The sequence below is a fragment of the Vicugna pacos genome, chromosome 27 (assembly GCF_048564905.1).
Source record: "Vicugna pacos chromosome 27, VicPac4, whole genome shotgun sequence".
NCBI lineage: Eukaryota > Metazoa > Chordata > Mammalia > Artiodactyla > Camelidae > Vicugna > Vicugna pacos.
The window spans coordinates 13,574,801-13,582,122 of record NC_133013.1 but is presented as its reverse complement, the minus strand read 5'-3'; the positions used below and the strand labels follow the sequence as shown (position 1 = coordinate 13,582,122).

Here is a 7,322-nt window from a genome sequence, read left to right as displayed (position 1 = left end):
TGATTTTTGCAAGAAGGCACTCATTTGAAAATATCAACTCAAGGTATGTGTGTTATGAGACCTTGCGAGGAATTATCCTGTGGTGGTTTGGAATTTGTTGAGAAGAGTGGCTTCCTCCCTTCACCTCATGTCTCATGCTCATCAGAAAACACAGCTGTCCTCTGCCGTGGGGCCTCTGGGGTGTGAGGGCCACCTCCTGTGCTTTGTCCAGAGGGCAGGCTGAGGGTCCTGAACACGCCCCCGTGTAGATCTCTTCCAGGTGAACCGACCCTGGGAATGAAGAGTGCTCTTCACGGTAAGGAGGCTTACATTTTTGCATTTAAGAAGAAGAGCAGACATTAAACCATAAAGAGTTCCTGGCTAATGAAATGGAAGGAAAAAGGCCTGTGGGAGCAGCATTCGCTACACTTACGAATACCAAGCAGCGTTCCTAGGTGACCAGAGAAAAGGCATGGGGGCTGAGAGAAGTTTTCAGGGCATCAGTGGGCTCCCCGGGGGACGGAAGGGGCTGGTACCATTTTCTCCTTCCCCTCAAGGGCAGGCTCCCAGGCTGCCTGTTTTGGAGTATCTTCCTTCAGCCCAGCAATCTGACCCGCCCCCGGGTTCTTGTCCGCAGGTGTCTGCACCCAGGTTGGCTGCATTCTGAGGTCAGTCTAGGGGCCATTCTGGGACGCAGGGAAACATCACCTACAAGGCAGAAACTCTCCTTCTGATCCTTGCTCAGAGGAGATTTTCTGAAAGCTGCTTAGATGCTGGGGATTCAGCGAGGAGGTGAGACGTGGAGCTCACAGCCTGAATAAGTGAGACTGACCCAGGAGTGAAGGACTACAGGCAACCGAAGAGTGCAGCGTTGGAGGAAGGTTCAAGCTACAAGGGAAAGGAGTCAGGCGAGGTGGCCCAGATGAGCAGACGGCCAGAACGAGGGCCCGGAGGTGGGGAACCACCTGGGAAGCTGTAGGCAGGTCGATCTGGCTGGAGCAGCAGGTTTGGAAGGAGAGTTTACCCTGGAAGATCAGTGCAGGGCGGGTTAGGGTTGGATCTGCACTTTAGAGAAGATCACACCTGGGCTACAGGGCGAAAAGCAGATTGGAGGGGAAATAAGGGCTCAATTAGAAGTCAGCTGTTCTATTATTTACAAAACAGAAACAGACCCACAGACACAGAAAACAAACTTACGGTTAGAAGTGGGGAAAAGGAGTGGGGAGGGACAAACTGGGAGTTTGGGATTTGCAGACACTAATTACCATGTAAAAAAATAGATACACAACAAGGTCCTACTGTACAGCACAGGGAACTGTATCCAATATCTTGTAATAACCTATAATGGAAAAGAATCTGAAAAAGAATAGGTATATATGTATAACTGAATCACTTTGCTGTACACCAGAAATGAACACAACATTGTAAATTGACTATCCTTCAATAAAAAAAAAATTTAAAAAAGTAGTCAGTTGTTCTAGCCCAGCTAGGCTGCTGTGGGGAAGGACAGGACTGGGTGACAAAGAGGAATCAAGCATTTAAGATCAAGAGGTGGAGGTGGTTGGTTATGGTTATGACACACAGTCCGTTGTTCAATAGGGACTGGGACCTGAGATGTGGTTAGATCATCAGGTTTCGGGGGAGGATAGAGAGTTCAGTTTGGACACACTGAGTTTGAGGTGTCTGCAGGTCGTCTGGGAACCCTCTGAAGGTCAGGAGGGGCTTCAGTTTGGGGCTCAAAGACGCTGTCTTATCAGACATACGTTCAGCCCTGGTGAACATTAGCCTCAGAGCTGACAAGGATGCTGTGAGGGATGAGATTGCCCTGGGAGATTACAGATAAATGGACACTGGGCCGGATGAGCCAACGGCACTTGCGTTTCAGGTCTCTCACATCCAGTGCGCTGGTGGCACTGAGAGGCAGCTGAATCCTCGTAAGCAGGTGAGAAACTGTTTCACTGCAAGGGTCAGCTGTGGACCTACATGCAAGCCGTGCTGGGATGCTTCAGGACACCTGCATTTTTCTTTTTAACTTTTGCAAATATAATCAAAATACATGATCACTTAGCCACATAGTGAACATCCCTCCTGGGGCCGGGGAAGGGGCCCCAGCCACTGAGCAGGGTCACAGTTTCTCGGCAGAGGGACAGGGGTGTTGAGTTCAGTGTGTTTAGTATCAGAGTGGGTGTTTGTGTGATGAATGACTATCTAAGCGAGCAGACCCTTGGGCCCGTGGGACCCAGATCATTCGAGACAAATCGTTTGAAACAAAGAAAATCTGCTCCACGTGGCACGTAGCCAAGCTCTGCTTTCTTTCCCAGGGTCGGAGCAGCCCTGGTTGTGTCTGGAGGGGAGAAGGAGGCAGGTTGTTAAACACTCAGAAGGAGGCATCGATGAGCTATTGATCTAAACCCAAGGAGCCAGCAGCATGTCAACAATCGATAGCTTTTCTCACCCGTTTAAACGTCCTCGTCAGCTCTGCCTCAGATGCTCTTACTCTTCAGTGACAGCTGTCGCCCGCAGCGGGGCTGTGGTCGGTCCCTGAAAAGAGGCAAGTGGGAAAAATGTTGCTCTTTCCTTCTGAGTGGATTGTTTCCTTTTCTTTTCATTCATCAAAGGCAAATGATATTGGGTTAAGGGCTAGAAGAGGTGGCATGGTGGATTTCAAGACAGGCATGGGCAGAGGAAGGTCTAGCTTCCTTGGGACAACGGTGCCCAGAGGAGCAGGGGGCAGAGGATGTCCCAGTAGGCAGTGTCCAGGAGGCAAATGCTGGGACACAAACCCTAAAGCTGCCTGGGCGAGGATGGGCAATTGTCCAGCATACATTCTAAGGGACAAAGCGAGGTCGGGGTAGTTCAGCTTCTAAGGGGATTGTAGTCAGCGCCAACTCCAGCTGGTTTAAGTAAAGGAAAGTAACGGTATTGGTTCATATTACTGAGATGCTGGGCCAGCACCAGGCACGATGGGATGCGGATGCTCAGAGGTACCACATGTCTCTCTCCATCTCTTTCCTCTTTCCTTTGTGTGACTCCGTTGTTAGACAGGTTTTTCTCACACAGTGGCTACCAGCAGCTGTGGCTTCTTTCCTATAGCTTAGAGATATCGGCTGAAAGAAAGTTCTGGCTGAAGTTCCAGAAGTGAGTCTCAGTTATGTTGGCTGGAGGGCTTGCCCGAGCCTGAACCAATCACTGTGGCCAGAAGGATGGATGCTTGGATTGACTCTGGCTTGAGTCAGCCATTTACTTGTTGAGATGGGGAGAGACGGAGTCCACTCCACCCACATGGCATGGAATGGGGATGAAAGTGGGGCGGGAGGCTGTTTCCCCAAGGAATATTGAGCTCCTGGGTGAGATGAATCAGTAAAACAACGGGAGTCTTGTAATGAGACGTGGAAGGGCCTGCCAGAAGAAGGCTTTGAGTCACATTGGAAATCTGGGCCATCACTCTGTTCACTATTGTATCATGAGGCGAGGAGCCTGCTGGGGGCAGGTGGGCCCTCTGGGGCTCAGCTAAGTTACTGGGGCTCAGTTAGGAGACTGGCTTTAGATGGGTCTGGGACAGTAGGAAGGATGCCGGAACATTTCCAGTGGGTGACAGGATGTCAGAGCTCAAGTCCAGACTTAGGACAAAGGCAGTGGATGGTAGACCTTGTGCCACAGAGCCTGGTGGAGGCGCCTCGGGGTGGGGGCAGCTGCTGACATGGGGGTATCTGGGCGACTCAACCCAGCTTCAACCAGAGTCACACCTTGTATCTATTTTGCATAATAAGCTCCCAAGTGAAGAAAGGATTTCGTTGTCAAAAATTAACAACCATTTAAATAATAATATGAGAAAAACTAATAGAAATTAACTCCAATAATAATTCTAGTCTTTCACAAATAATTTCGTGTATTGCTGTATTATCAGTTGACTGTGGGCTCTGCTGGGCCCTGCTAAACCCTGGATTTCAGGTCGGGTTCAGGTCTGCTCCATGTCTCCATCGTCCTAGGACCAGTGTCTGCCCACTAACAAGTCCAGGGGCGGCAGGCCTTGCTGTAGCCCTGAGATGCCTCCTCCTGCCCTGTCAAGGCGTAACCGAAGGGACTGCCTGCCTCCCAGGGCTCTTCTGTAAAATGCATGTGATGGGGCCCCACCACACATGCACTGAATCAGAATTCCTGCTCGGGGGCCCAGGAACCTGCATTTTCAAGGCACTCAGGTGATTCTCAGTTTCACTAGTTTGGGGTCTGGAGCTTCAATCTCTTTACCTGCAAATTAGAACTCAGTGTTTGCTTAGAAATCTTGGGATCAGGACAGATAAAGTGTTTTTCACTTTCTTCTTTTATTTTGAAGCAGACACAGGGCACATCACAGGGTGGAAATCCCCTTGGAATTAAAAGATACACATTACTATACATAAAATAGATAAACAATCAGGACCTACTGTATAGCACAGGAAACTAGATGTAATTTCTTGTAATCACCTATAATGGAAAATAAACTGAAAAAATATATTTATATATATGTGTACAACTGAATCACTTTGCTGTACACCTGAAACTAACATTGTAAGTTAACTGCACTTCAATAAAAATAAAATTAAAATAAAAAAGAAATCTTGGGATCATGAAATAAGATCATACCTGGGAAACACAGTACACAGTCCAGGGCTCGGAAGGTGTAGAGAAAGTCAGCGCCTTCATCCCGGTTCCAGTCCTTGCCGTTTGCGTGGCTCAGTCGGTACTAGATCCAGGGCCCATGAACCAGATCCGCTGGTCCTGTGTGTTCTAGGCGTGCAGGGTAAGCTGAGACTGCCTGTGGCTTCTCCAGGCAGTGCAATCTGTATTCCCTTCTATCCAGGCTGGACAGCCCCTGGGCCTCCCTTCTCCCCGAGGGTACCACCTGGCTCCGGGGGAGTGGGATGGGGCGGCATTTCCCTCTGACCCTGCTCCAGCTTTCCAACCTCATGCTGAGTTCTGAGCACAGAATCAACTCCTCTCTGCTCTGCACTCAACATCCAGTCTGAACTGATGAGTCATTGTGTGTAGGTTACTCTTCCTTTGCCCTCTGCCCAGGCACCACCCCCTACCCCGCCCTTCTCTGCTCTGCTTTAGGCTGCAGGAGGCTGACCCCTAAGGACCACGTGGCCCTGTTGCTTTGCATGCTGGATTCCAGCCGGGTACCTGGATCAGCTTGCTCAGGTACCCGGAACACATCCTGCAGACTGAGTGGCTCAGATGACAGAAATTCTTTCCTCGGTTCTGGAGGTGGGAGCGTCTGAGATCAAGGTGTCGGCAGGATCCATTTCTCCTGAGGCCTCTTTCCTCCTCTTCCAGCGTCTTCCCCTCATGCCCCTTCCCCCACCCCCCCGCCTCACCTGTGTGTCTGTGTCCAAATCTTCTCTTCTGATAAGCACACCAGTCATGCTGAATGACAGCCCGCCCTAAAGACCCAATTTTACCTTAAAATTAACTCTTTAAAGGCCCTCTCTTCATATACAATTACATTTTGAAGTGCTGGGTGTTAGGACTTCAACATGTGAGTTTTGGAAGGCACAAGTCAGTGCCTAGTAGTGGCCAATAGGAGGCGTGGGTTGGAGACAAGAGGGTGGGGGAGAGGTGAGGACCATTTTCTCTCCTGCTCCAGCATCCTGAATGGAGGAAGGCGGCATCTTTCCCCTACCTGCGTCCTCCCGGTAACATCACTTACCCCCTGCCCCCTAGGGGTGGCAACAGCTTCCCGGGCATTTGTCTCTGGGAGCCTCAGTCTCCCTTGTTTGTCTTTGCTGGACCGTGCCACACCTCTGAAACTTCCCCCTAATTAGAGCCTCTCCCTCTATGCCACCTGAGTTAGATTCTGTTTCCTGCTGGGGAGCCGATGGGTAGTTTGCTCATTCATGGTTTGTTCAGTCTCATCTGTCTTCTGCCTGCTTGTCCCAGACACCCAGGCGCAGCACCCCCACCCAATGGAGAGAGATCAGAATCCATGATGATGGAATGCTGAGAACCACACAGCACTGAAGGAGAGAGGGTTCCTTCCCTCTCGGAGGGTAAGGAAGGCTTCCTGGAGGAGGAAACATCGCGGTCGTAAGAGGGAGAGTTTGGTGAATGAAGAAGGACATGAAAGGGGACAGAGGTTACAGCCAAAGCCAGAGCACAGGGCTCTCAAAGCAAGGATGTCCCTTGCCCCTAGCGTCACCATCGACACGGTCACCTGGCTAGAAGACTTGGCGCCAGCACCAACCCTTCCATCCCCTCCCTTCCCGTGCCACTGAGGCCAGTTGAGTTCCCTTCTGGCATACTTCTCCACATCTGTCCTCTTCTCTCCATCTCTCTGCCACTTCTGTGTGGTAGCCTGAGAGGGGGCAGAAGGTGGGCGAGGGAGGGGGGGTCTTCTCTGGCCATTTCGTGGCCTGAAGAAATGCAAAGAGTTGAGCCTTTTGGGGACAGCTACTTGATGCTTTGCACTAAGCTAGGTGGTTTATCTTTTTTTTTTTAAGAGGTGGGTAATTAGGTTTATTTATTTATTTACTTTATGTTAACGGAGGTACTGGGGATTGAACCCAGGACCTCGTGCACGCGAAGCACGCCCTCTACCACTGAGCTCTACCCTCCCTGCTAGGTGGTTTATCTTTGATAGCTTTTATTTTTGATTTTCATAACATTCCTGGGAGGTAAGGCAGTACTGTCCCCACTAGCAGACAAAGAAACTGGACCTCAGAGGTGCTAATTAGCTGTGTTGCTTTCACTGCTTTGAAGGTGCCTTTGCCTTTTGACCTAGGGACAGAAGAGGATTGGTGGTCATCCAGCTTCCCTGGTCTCCGGGAGGCGGCCAGGCAAGTTCCCAGGGCTGAGGGGTTGCAGCATGCCCCAAAGTCAGTTGCTAAGAGACAGAGCTTGTCCACAGGATTTAACAGGCACGTTCTCCAGAGCCAGCTAGAGACAGCCTTCCAGGAGATCTGGAGGGTCCTTCAAGGGAGCTTTTATTTCTCTGGGCAGCTATAGGTGCATTTTCACCCAGTGGGCCCCAGAGAGGAGACTTAGACCAAGCTAGGTTTTGTCCGGACTGCTTGTGAAATGGAGAATATTTTTAGCAGATTTGAAAGCTTTGGAAACAAATCCCATTACTCAGGGCCCTGCTCAGAGCAAGCACTCATAAACCTTTGTTGAATGTTGCTGAATGTTACTCATTGGCACAAATGATCGCCCGGTGAATGTGCACATTAGGGGATTTGATGAAGATGTCAGCTAGCCTGACCGTAAAAAGTAATCTTTATGATGCCATAAAAAGGAACACGGACAATAGCTGAATGTCATCCGTGAGCACAATAAATATTTCCCTGAAGTTCCTTTGCCCATCAGGA

General features: G+C 50.1%; 1 non-coding gene across 1 annotated transcript; it reads right to left on the bottom strand.

Moving 5' to 3' along the window:
- Positions 1 to 6,500: 6,500 nt before the first annotated feature.
- Positions 6,501 to 6,573, bottom strand: TRNAA-CGC (transfer RNA alanine (anticodon CGC)). Its single transcript has one exon. It is a non-coding gene; the product is annotated as a tRNA-Ala (tRNA).
- Positions 6,574 to 7,322: the final 749 nt, after the last annotated feature.